Genomic DNA, 13,361 nt, shown 5'->3' on the forward strand with positions numbered 1-13,361 from the left:
AATCAAGAAAAACTATGTAACCTCTGTTAAGAACACTTTATGGGGGCATCTGGGTTGCTCAATTGGTTTAGCATCTGACTCTTGATTTCAGTTCAGGTTGTGAAGGATGAGTCCTGCATAGTGGGATTGAGCCCCATGGTGCACTCTCTGCTGAGTGTGGAGCCTGTTTGGGATTCTCTCTCTCTCTCTCTCTCTCTCTCTCTCTCTCTCCCTGCACCTCTGCCTCTTTCTCTGGTTCACATATTCTCTCTCTCCAAAAACAAAAGGAAAAGAAAAGAACACTATATGGCATTTTTAACTTGGTCTACTCCCATGTCCCTCTCTCCAGTTCCATAATAGCCTTGATAAACAGCAGATTCACAACTGTAGCAGCTGTAAAGAAAACAACAACAGAATTACAGCCATCAGAGGGAGCATACTGGGTTTGGAGCTCCTCAAAAAGTTCCACCTCTAGAGCATTGTCATTATTTAACCTGTTTCATATCTCTCTAGAAAGCCTCATTCATAGAGTGTTTTCTTTATTTGACCAGACATGGTGCTTGCTCTATGAGAAAAGCTTTATTTGCAGAACATTTATTGAAAACAATAAGCATCAATCTAACACCACAGTTGCTTATGATGACTATACCACTTTGGGCAAACAAGAGCCTAGCTAAAAATGTAAAATAAAGATCTAGAGAATGAGATGTCCATAGTGACCTTTAAAGAGCTATGATATATTTCAGGGCATCTAGAAGGCTACATATATGTACAGGGCTGTGCACATGCCCAGGAAAGCCCTGAGAAGACATCAGTCTCTCACCTCTGCCTGACCTTAAGGCTCTATGCAAAGTGAAAGTTAAGTCAGATTTGTAAACTGCCTAAGTGTTGAAAGCATGCCAAAGAGCACAGAGCCCCACCCTCATAATCCCCCTAAGCAAAGGATGGAATAATTATTGATTCAAGACATTTAAGGAAATATCTGATAAACCATTATGTACACTAAACTGTGTAGAGACTTTCATGGTCACATACTATACAATAGAATTAGTCCAGAAAAGTCACTAAACAAAAGGACAAAACAAAGTAACACAGTAACAAAACAGTAACAACAATAAATTCTGGGGATGATGAGGATGTGATCCAGAGTTGTTAAATTATACTATCTAAAATGCCCTGTTTTCAACAAAAATTATAAGACTTAAAGAAATAAGAAAATGCAGCCAATATATCAGGGAAAAACATTCAATAGAAACTGTCCCTAAGGAAGTTCAGGCATTAGACTTACTAGACAAAGACTTCAAAGAGCTTTTATAAATATGTTTTAAAAACTAAGGAAAACCATGTCTAAAAAATTAAAGAAAAGTATGACAACGATGTCTCACCATATACAGAATATTGATGAAAAGAAATATGTTTTTTTAAAAGATCCAAATAAAAATTATGGAGCTGAAAAATACAATAACTGAAATGAAAAATTTACTAGAAGGATTTAGCAGAAGATTTGAACTGACAGAAGAAAGAATCAGAGAACCCAAAAACAGGTCAATTAAGATTAGCTTATCCGAGTAACAGAAAATAAGAAAAATGAAGAAAAATAAACAGAGTCTCACAGACCTGTGGGAATGCATCAAACATACCCACATACATATAATGGAATTTCCAGAAAGGTGGGAGGGGGCAGGGAAGAGAGCAGAAAGAATATTTGAAAAAATAATGACCCAAAACTCCCCACATTCAAGGAAAAGCTTTAATCTACATATTCAAAAAGCCCAACAAACTCCAAGTAAGATAAAGCAAAGGATATATACAACCAGACACATTGTAGTCAAAGTATTGAAAGACAAAGACAAAAAGATTTTTGAAAGCAGCATGAGAGAAGCAATTTGTCATGTATAAGGGATCCTCTATAAGATTGATAGTGGATTTCTAAACAGAAACAGTGGAAGCCAGAATGCAGTGGAAACACATATTTAATGTATTGAAAGGAAAATATCAACGAAGAACTCTGTATTTGACAAAACTATTCCTCAAAAATGACGGAAAAAATGAAGACATTTCCACATGAATGAAAAAATAATTTTTTACTAGCAGACCTGCCATACAAGAAATACTCAGGGGAGTCCTTCAGTCTGAAACAAAAGGACTAGGCAGTAACTCAAGTCCACACAAAGAAATAAAAAGCACCAATAAAGGTAACTATGTAGCTTCATATAAAAGATAGTATAACTGAAACTAATGTAACATTGTGTGTCAACTATGCTTCAATAAAAAAAGATAATGTAAATGTATTTTTTGTAACTCTTGTCCTCTCCTACCTTATTTTAAATGAAATTTAATAAATAAATAATTATAAAACTGTGTTGGTGGAACTAAAAATGTGTGAAAGAGCAATTTCTATAATAATAGCTCAAAGGAATTATACAGAATGGAGCTGTATTGGAGTGAAGATACTGTATAGTATTGAAATTAAGTTAGTATTAATCTGAACTAGATTGTTTTAAAGTGATCATTGTAATCCCCAGGGCTACCACTAAGAAAATAACTTGAAAAATATATAGTAAAAGAAACAACGAAGTAATTTAAATGGTACACTTGAAAATACCTATTTATCAAAAAAGAAGTAAGTAATGGCAGAGCAGAGGTACAAAAAGACAGAAGACATACAGAAAACAAATAACAAAATGGCAGAAGTCAGTCCTTCCTTATCAGTAATCAAATTAAATGTAAATGGAATAAATTCCCCAATTAAAGGACAGAGATTGACAGAATGGATAAAATCAAAAATGATTCAACTATATACTATCTACAAGAAACATACCTTATGTTTAAAGATGCAAATAGGTTAAACATAAAAGGGTTGGTGGGGCGCCTGGGTGGCTCAGTGGGTTAAGCATCTGACTCTTGGTTTTGGGTCAGGTCATGGTCTCGTGGTTCATGAATTCGAGCCCCTTGCTGGGGCCCCATGCTGGCAGCGCAGAGCCTGCTTGGGATTCTCTCTCCCTCTTTTTGCCCCTCTCCACTCTCTTTCTCTCTCAAAATAAATAAACATTTTTAATATAAAATCATGGAAAATGAGATACAAATAGTATGTGCAAAAATATATGTAAACAATAACCAAAAGAAGACTGGAATAGCTATTATTAATAGCAGAAAAAATAGCCTTTGAGATAAAAATTGTTATTAGGATCAAAGAGAAAGATTTTATAATTATAAAAGGGATCAAATAAATGGGAAGATACAATTTGTATATTGCCTGCAAGTAATAAAAGACCCTCAAAATATGTGAACAAAAAATTAACATAATTGAAGAAATATGTGAACATAAAATTGACATAATTGGAGAGGGAAATAGATAATGCAATCATAATAGTTAGATACTTTAATATCCCACATTCACAATGGATAGAAAAATTTGGCAAAAGATCAACAAGAATATAGAAGACATGAATAACACTATCAGCCAAATCAGTGTAACAGAAATCCATTGAACACTTCACCTAATGGCTGTAGAATTCATATTTTTTTCAAGTGTACATTATTAAATCAAGAATGAAAAAGCATAAGAGACTCTTAAATATGGAGAACAAACAGAGGGTTATTGGAAGGATTGTGGGAAGGGAGATGGGCTAAATGGGTAAGGGGAATTAAGGAATCTACTCCTGAAATCATTGTTGCACTAACTCAGATGTAAACTAAAAAAATTTTAAAAGTTAAAAAAAAAAGATTGAAGGAGTAGACATCACTACCAACCTTAGAGAAATAAAAGTATTATAAGGGAATATCATGAATAATTTTATGCATCAAAGTAGATAATCTACATGAAACAGACAAATTTCTAGAAAGATGCAAGGTACCAGAACTAATTCAAAAAGATATAGAAATCTAAACAAATTTATAACAAGTAAAGAGATTGAATTGGTAATCAATAAATTTTCCACAAAGAAAAATACAGGTTCAGGTGGCTTCACTGGTTAATTCTTTCAAACATTTGAAGAGGAATTAATACCAATCCTACACAAACTCATAAGACAGAATACCTCACAACTAATTCTATAAAGCTTCTATTATCCAAATTAGACAAAGACATGATTAGAAAGATACAGACCAGTATTCCTTATGAATATAAGCACAAAAATCAACAAAATTCAGCAAATTTAATTGAGCAATATATAGAAAAGTTTACATACAATGACCAAGTGGGATTTAAGGTTGGTTCAATATGTGAAAATCAATCAATGTAAGATATCATTCCGATTGAATAGACAAAAACTACATGATAATCTCAATAAACACAGAAAGAGCATTTGACAAAATATAGTGTCCTTTCATGATAAAAACATTCAACAAACTATAAATAGAAGGTAAGTTCCTTAACCTGATAGAAGACATTTACAAAAACCCCATGGCTAACAGCATACTTAATTGTAAAAGACTGAAAGCTTTCCACTAAGATCAAGAACAAGACAAGAATATCTGTCCTCCTCATGTTTATTCAACATTGGACTGGACATTCCAGACAGGGAAATTAGGCAAGGAAAAGAAATAAAAGATATCCAGACTGGAAAGGTATAAGCACAACTATATTTGCATACGACACAATCTTGTGTATAAAAAATCCTTAGGAACCCACAAAACAAAACAAAAAGTAGAACTACACCAAGTCCACAGGATAGAAGCTCAATATACAAAATCAATTGCATTTCTGTCCAAGAGCAACAATCCAAAACTCAAATTAAGGATGCAATTTCATTTATAATAGTATCAAAAGAATGAAATACTTAGAAATAACTTTAACAAAGCAAAAGTCTTGTAAACTGATAATTACAAAACTTTACTGAGGGAAGTTAAAAGAGACACAAATGAGTGGACAAGCAGTCCATGTTCTTGGATTGGAAGACTCAATATTGTTAAGATAGTAATTCTCCCCAAATTGAGGTATAGATTTAACACAATTCCAGCAGGTCTTTTGCAGAAACTGATGAAGAGATCTCAAAGTTCATATGGAAATGCAAGAAATCCAGGATAGCCAATGCAATCTTGAAAAAAAGAAAATAGTTGGAGGACCTCATTTCCCAATTTCAAAAGTTACCATAAAGCTATATTTATCAAGAAAGATACTGTGGTGCTAGCATAAGGAGAGTCATAATGATCAATGAAACAGAATTAACAGTTCAGAAACAAATCCTGATAAAGTCAACTAATATTTGACAAAAGTATCAAGGCAATTCACTGGGGGAAAAGAATGTTCACAAAATGGTGTTGGGATAACTGGATATACACATATAAAAAGATAATCTTAGACCCTTATCTCACATTACACACAAAAATGTAGTCTAAATTTTTCACTTACATATAAGAGTTAAAAACATAACACTTTTAGAAGAAAATATAAGAGGATCTGTGGGACCTCAGGTTAGGCTAAGATAGAACACCAAAAGCATGGTCCATAAAAGAGGAAAAAAATGGATAAATGGGACCTCACCAAAATCTAAATTTTTATACTTCAAAAGACACCATTAAGATAATTAAAGACAAATAAAACTAGGAGAAAATATTTACTAAGCACATACCTGATAAAGGTCTTGTATCCAGAATACACAAAGAATTCTTATGTTAACTAAAAAAAAAAAATAATAACCAAGCTTTTTAAATGGACAAAAGACATGAGCAGAATTTCCACCAAAGATTTACAAATGACTAATAAGTACATGAAGGGGGCGCCTGGGTGGCTCAGTTAAGTGTCCGACTTCGGCTCAGGTGATGATTTCGCGGTTTGTGGGTTCGAGCCCCGCATCCGGCTCTGTGCTAACAGCTCAGAGCCTGGAGCCTGTTTCAGATTCTGTGTCTCCTCCTCTCTCTGCCTGCCCCCCCCCCCCATGCTCATGCTCTGTCTCTCTCTGTCTCTCAATAATAAATAAATGTGAAAAATAATAATAAGCACATGAAAATATGCTTAACATCAATCATCAGTCATTAGGGAAATGCAAATTAAGGCCACAATGACATACCATTTTGTGCTCAGTAGAATAAGTGTAAGTAAGACAATGCCAAATGTCAGTGAGAATATGGAGAAACTGGAACCTTTATTGGATGCTGATGGGAATGTAAAATGGCACTTTGAAAACAGTTTGGCAGTTCATCAAAATGTTAAATATAAAATTACCGTACAACCCAGCAATTCCACTCCTAGGTACCTATTCAAGAAAAATGAAAACACATGTCCATACAATGACTTGTATAGAAATATTCACTACAACATTATTCAGAATGGCCAAAAATTGGAAACAACCAAAATGTACACCAACTGGCAAATGGATAGACAAATATGGTATATTTATACAATGGAATGCTATTCAGCAATAAAAAGAAATGCACTACTGATATCATGGATGAACCTCCAAAGCATTTCATAAAAGGAAAGAAGCCAAGCACAAGAGCCCGCATATTATATGATTCTACTTCTATTAAATGTCTAGAAAGGCCAAATCTATGGAAACAGAAAGATTAGCGGTTGCCTAGGGTTACAAGTAGGACCAGGGTTTAACTATAAATGAGCATGAAAGACCTCATTGTGGGGATGAAAATGTTCATCATAGATTCAAATCATTGTATTGTATACTTGAAATGGGGGAACTTTAGGATACATAAAATATACCTCAATAAAGTTATTTTTTGAATTATAGCTAATATTTATATAGCCCTTTTTATGTACCATGCATTGTGTTGTTCTTAGCATGCAGTATCTCATTCAATATTTGTAACAGCCCTATAAAGTAGGCAATATTTATCCGTCCTTCATGAATTAAGAAACTGAGGAACAGAGAGATCAGGTAACTTGCTGAAGAGCACACAACACATAATTGGTAGAGATGGGATCCAAGCCCAGGTGGTCTGGCTCCACACTCTATGATCTTATCTGTGGCTTCCATTTGTGGGAGAGAAAAAATATGCAGATATACTTTTATATGGCAATATGTGGAAGGATTCACAAGGAACTTTTATCAGTAATTCCCTCTGGGAAGTGGCAATTAGGGTGGGCAGGAGAGGGAGACAAATTTATTACTTTATACCACTTTGAACTCTGAATTTTTTATATATTTTAGAATCCATGCCTTCATTTTGTAGATAAGAAACATCATTTTTAAATCAAAACATTGGTTATCTTTGATTTGTCAGATTTTTGCATTTTTAATTGTTCCTAAACTGTTTGATATTTTCTAAATTCTTCGGGGTAAACATTCAGCCATGTTTCCAAATAATATGATGACGTGTTTTGTTACATTTTGCTCTTCCAATGTCAGAGCCCCAGGATGGGGTTCAGGCCAAGAAGGGTAGGGATGGGAGCCGAGGAGGACTTGATGAAAGAAAGGCCTGTGTTGCTTGCTCCCCTGCCAGGGCCAGGCTATTACTGGGCTGGATTCAAGACTGCACTGAGCTGTGGTGTGCTGCTCTGAACTGCAGAGATGCCCTGAGGCACACCCTGGGGACTGGCTGCCTCCGAAATTGCTGCTATGCTGTAGGAGATAGATTATCTGCATGCATACGCATGTGTGCACACAAACCCATTCAAGAAAAGCACGTGTTTGGATTTGTGCCTACAGGATGTGAGTGATTCTACCTCAAGCCTATGTGTGCTTCTGTGTAGCAGAGGTTTGGTATTTTGGGTGGTTTTCCACTCAATATTTAAAGATATTCACAAGAGATTACATTATGAAAACAGTTAAGTATTGAGGAGTATCTTTACTAACATAGGAAATATTAGCTTGTAAACTTTAGGAAGCATTCACTGTGTGACAAGACACTTAAAAGAAAATGTACAGGGTTAATGTGTAGAATGTGATTAACTCTTTGCAAGCATATCTTTGGCTTAATAACGTTATTGGGGGCAGGGAGTAACAACAAGCTTTGTTTGTTTTTGTAATTGAATGTCAACACCCTACAACAGCATATTGTGAGAAAATGGGGTACTCTTTTTCATGAAAGCTTCCTTTTTAAAACTTCATATTCAGTAAAGACTAATTAAAAGGTATTTGAAGAGGGGGTGCCTGGGTGGCTTTGTAGGTTAAGTATCCTGCCTTTGATTTCGGCTTAGGTCATGATCTCACAGTTCGTGAGATGGAGCCCCGTGTTGGGGCTGTCAGCACAGAGCCTGCTTGGGATTCTCTCTCTCCCTCTCTCTCTGCCCCTCCCCTGCTCATGTGCGCATGCTCTCTCCCTCTTAAAATAAATAAATAAACATTACAAAAAGATATTTGAAGAATAATCTTTTTTTATTTTTGTACTTCTCTTCTCTGGATATGGACTAGCTTCACATAACCTCCAGAGTCTTTTTGCTATTGAGACACAGAAAAATCCAATGAAGGAAGCATGGGGCTTCAGAGTCATACAGATTAAAGTTCAAATCACAAATCTGTCTATTACTAGCTTATGTGATTTTGGGAAGATTAATTAACCTAATCTTCAGCTTTTTGTGTGTGGTTTTCTGAAAAGATGGAATAACACTACCTCCCCACACAAGTTAGTCGATTGCAGCACCTTACACAGTGTCTGGCAATTAGTGAGTGTTCAATAAACATTAGTTCTCTTATCTCCTCTGACTAGGAGAAAAAATAAAGACTTTTTACAAAGATTCTACCTTCTCTTATATGCTATTTTCCTGCTAAGGAAGTGTATTACAGAGTGAAAATGTATGGATGTCGTCCCTCACCTCTCAAAATCTCTTATACCCCAGGTGTGTTTCCCTATGTCCACAGTATAGCTACTCGTCCATTCCAGTGATGTTTCTGAGCAGTTGTATCAACTACTTAGATGCTGTGTACTCTCATTTGTGAACTGATCATCTATATCCAGGTAAGTACCATGAGAGTTTGGTTTGTTTTGAGGATGTTGCTACTAGGCACCTTTCCCGGAAAAGGTGGTGAGAAACTTGTGGGAAGACAGAAGAGTCTTTACAAGTTACTACTTCAGTCGTCTTTATTTTTTAAATAAAAATTTTGAGGACACGGTAATGAGAACAACACCAGATCAAATATGAGAATTTTACACAAATAACTTACATTAGCCTGATAAATAAATGCATGCGGCAGAGACAATGGTAATGAACTCTTAGAGCAACTGACCTATTTCCCCCAATTCCCATAAACTGTGTTATTCCTGGTGAAGGAGCCAGTTCAGTCAACATCAGATGAGGGCCTACTATGCATGGATTAGATGTTATAGGAGGAGTTTTTGACTTTTGAAGTGTTCTGAATGCTGAGCTTTTGGGTGTTGGAGCAGGGAGGACCTGCTATGACCAGCACACAACTAAAGTGTACAACCAGAGGGGCACTTTGTTGGCTCAATCGGTTAAGGGTCCAACTTCAGCTCAGGTCATGATCTCACGGTTTGTGAGTTCAAGCCCCGTGTCGGGTTCTGTGCTGGCAGCTCAGAGCCTGGAGCCTGCTTCGGATTCTGTGTCTCCCTCTCTCTCTGCCCCTCCCTCGCTCATGCTCTTTCTATCTCTGTCAAAAATATTTAAAATATTTTTTATTTAAATATATTTATATATTTTTATATATAAACATATATATTTATATATTTATTATTTATTATTTATGTATTTATTATATATATAAAATATATATTATATATATTTTATGTATTTATATTATAAATATATATTTATAAAATATATAAATTTATATATATAATTTATATATTTTTTATATATTTAATATATTTAAAATATTATATATTAATATATATTTAATATATGATATATATAAATATATATTAATATATATTAAAATATTAAATATATTTTAATATTTTAAATATTAATATTTAAAAAATTAAAGTGCACAACCAGAGAGCAAAGGGTTAGTTAGGCCTGATGATCCTCTACATTTAATCCTTCCAAGGCCAGCGTAATATAAGAGCAGAAAGTCAAATGCAAGCCTTTTGGGGGGAAGCCACACTTGAAAGCAGGAGGAAATTAAGACAGTAAAGTAAACTAGAAAGGGCAGTAAAAAGGAAAGAAAGCAGGACATTACAAGGTTAAAGCAAAAAACAAAACAAGAATCTTCAGCGGCATCAAAAGTAGCAACGAGTTCAAAAAATAGAAGCAGCAAAAAGTGATTTGACCAGGAGGAAGTTAGCAGTGGTTTCTGAGGTTAAGTGGTTCCTGATGGGGCAGGTGGTTTCTATTATATAAACAATGGTTTATATGGAGTGAGGTATTTAGATCAACTGCTTATTTCTCACAGAACATTACAGAGCCATTATAATTAGATTCACTCATTCATTTATTTCATTAACATTTGCTATACTCTTACAAATGCCTAATTCTACTGAGCTCCATGGGGTAGGGGTACCTAATAGAAAAGCCATAATTAAATCATGATGGCTTCTTTCTCACAAGGAATCTGGGTGAAGTTTTAGACCTATGACTTAAAAATTAAAGTCTCATTTCCCACAACTGTTTCAGTTTATGTATTATTTTCTGATATATTAGCCTTTTGTTTTCCTTTTTGATTTCAAAAAGTTTGGTTCGCCGCATCAGAGGCAAAGTGTCAATCTCAAAGGGCAGCAAGTGTAAAAAAAAATCTAATTGTATCTTTTTTTTAAAACAATGTTTATTTTATTTTTGAGAGAGACAAAGTGTGAGCGGGGAAGGGACAAAGAGAGAGGGAGACACAGATCTGAAGCAGGCTCCAGGCTCTGAGCTTGTCAGCACAGAGCCTAACACGGGGCTCTAACTCACAAACTGTGACATCGTGACCTGAGTCGAAGTCGGACGCTTAAACCACTGAGCCATGCAGGTGCCTCTCAAATTTCAATGTATCTTATGTACGCAGTGAGGAAAGGCAGAAATGGTATTTATACCTTGTGTTAGTTTTTTTTCTACAAATACAAAAGCCCACACAAAGGAACCAAAGTTTCCTCAGTTTCACAAAAAATGCGTACATTGCTTTGCCTTTCAATAGTTTAATCAGTTTGGTTAGCTGCATCACTGGCAAAGGACCAACTTGGATTCTGATAGGAGGTTAAAAGCATCAAGTCTCAAAGAATCCTGTGTGAGCTTTGAGGAGAAACAGAAATGACATTTATACCTTGTATTGGGTATTTGTTTCCATGAAAGTTTGATGCCTACAACATAAACCTAATCCCCCACAGGAATAAGCCAAAGTTGCCAGGCTTTCTACACGTTCAGAAAATATACCTGTGGAGCTCTGCTTCTCAAGGTGGAGTTCAGAGCCACTTTGCAGTAAATAACCTGGTTCCTGGAAGTGAGACAACCCACAGGATGCCTTTGGCACATTGAAGACGCAGGTGAATTTTACAGTCTGGGATGCACAGGCACACATCAGCTATAAGGGACTTTTGTAACTGGCCATCCAAAATAAGCCCACCTTAAAATAAATACACCAACCCATCTACAGCTGTGGTGGTTTTTTTCTTTCTACATTCTGTATTTTATGTTTTTTTTTCCTTTTTAACAATGAGGGAACGCTCTTAACTTTAAGAAAACTACTTAGACAACTTAAGGTTCTTCTAGGCCATCCTAGTGAAATATACCTATTTGAAAACTGGATTATCCTTTAAAAATGTTCTTCTTTAGATTTACTAATTCCAATAGCCAAAAATCTAATCTACTACATTTGGAAAGCCACTATTTTTCAACTGTTTTATCACTTTTTTTTTTTATTTTAAAAAGACAGTGTGCAAGAGGCAGAGGGAGAGAATCTTTTTAATTTTTATTTATTTATTTTTTAATTTACATCCAAGTTAGTTAGCGTATAGTGCAACAATGATTTCAGAGGTAGATTCTTTAATGCCCCTTACCCATTTAGCCCATCCCCCCTCCCACAATCCCTCCAGTAACCCTCTGTTTGTTCCCCATATTTAGGAGTCTCTTCTGTTTTTGTCCCCCTCCGTTTTTATATTATTTTTGCTTCCCTTCCCTTATGTTCATCTTTTTTGTATCTTAAAATCCTCATATGAGTGAAGTCATATGATATTTGTCTTTGAATTTTAAGCAGGCTCCATACCAAGTGTGGAGCCCAATACTGAGCTCGATCCCATGACCCTGGGATTATGACCTGAGCCTAAATCAAGAGTTGGATGCTCAAACTACTGAGGCACCCAGTTGCCCCTAACACTCCATCATAAGTCAAAAGCCCTGTCAAGGGGTGCCTGGGTGGCCCAGTTGGTTAAGCAACCAACTTCGGATCAGGTCATGATCTCACAGTTCATGGTTCTTGCCCCGTGTCAGGTTCTGTGTTGACAGCTTGGAGCCTGGAGCCTGCTTCTGATTCTGTGTCTCCCTCTCTTTCTGTCCTTCCCCTACTCGCATTCTGTCTCTCTCTCTGTGTCAAAAATAAACATTAAAAAATTTTTTTAAATCCTCGTCAAATGTTTTCATGGAGAAGGTTCTTTGCACAGTAATTCCAAGCATATAAAGACATGTACCCAAAGACACCATGATTCTTAACTAGTACTTTTTGTCCAATTTATAACTGTGATTGACTCCCCCTTACATCAAATTCAAGGACAGTGTGGATGCATGGCAAAGAAGAGCTAGGTTCTACTAACAGATGTGTAAAGAAAGTCAAAACCAAGGAAAGAATTCTCCACATTAGCTCAAAGTTTAGTTGATTATTAATTTCCTTATTACCCAGAAAGTACACGTTACATCTGTCCCTATCCAACTTCTTAATGTAAGCTATACAGTCAAAATAGCCGATCTTCAGGAGAATGCCAAGCATATGCTATTTCATAATACAGAAGGTTATCTTTTCACAGGGAATACTTTTTGTAAACAAATACTTTTTTGAAAATGACAGAGTCAAGACCTCAGTTTTATATTTCTTATCTGAAACCATACCCTAGTAGAAATGTGGGGTTTAGCCTTTTCCATGAAAACAACCATGCCAGATTTTCTAAAAGTTAAACATGATGGTTGTAGAGGAAAACAATATTTATCATGTAAAAGATTTATATTTAGTCAAAGGCACAAACTGAAACCAAGACTATGAAAGGTGACTATAATATTGACAAGTCATATCAAACTGAAAAATACCAACTAAAGCTAATAAAGATGAATTGCTTTAAATTCCTAAGGAAAGTACAGAATTCCAACACCATTATTAGAACCTTTCAAACAGTAGGGGCAAATATAAAAACATCAATATAAACACCTTAATTTGGAGGCAAAGAAATGCAAAGTGTAACATAATATTGGTACTGCTTTTAGCCTTTAGTGCCTCAGGTTAGAGATGGATCAGACCATCCGACAACTCCAATGATGAGTACCATCCAACTGCTGGCCAGAATTAAATTATACAGTGTGACTCTCCATCAGCAAAACAGAGATTACAGAACATACAACTTGATACAAG

Source organism: Felis catus, chromosome X (genome assembly GCF_018350175.1).
Source record: "Felis catus isolate Fca126 chromosome X, F.catus_Fca126_mat1.0, whole genome shotgun sequence".
Classification (NCBI taxonomy): domain Eukaryota; kingdom Metazoa; phylum Chordata; class Mammalia; order Carnivora; family Felidae; genus Felis; species Felis catus.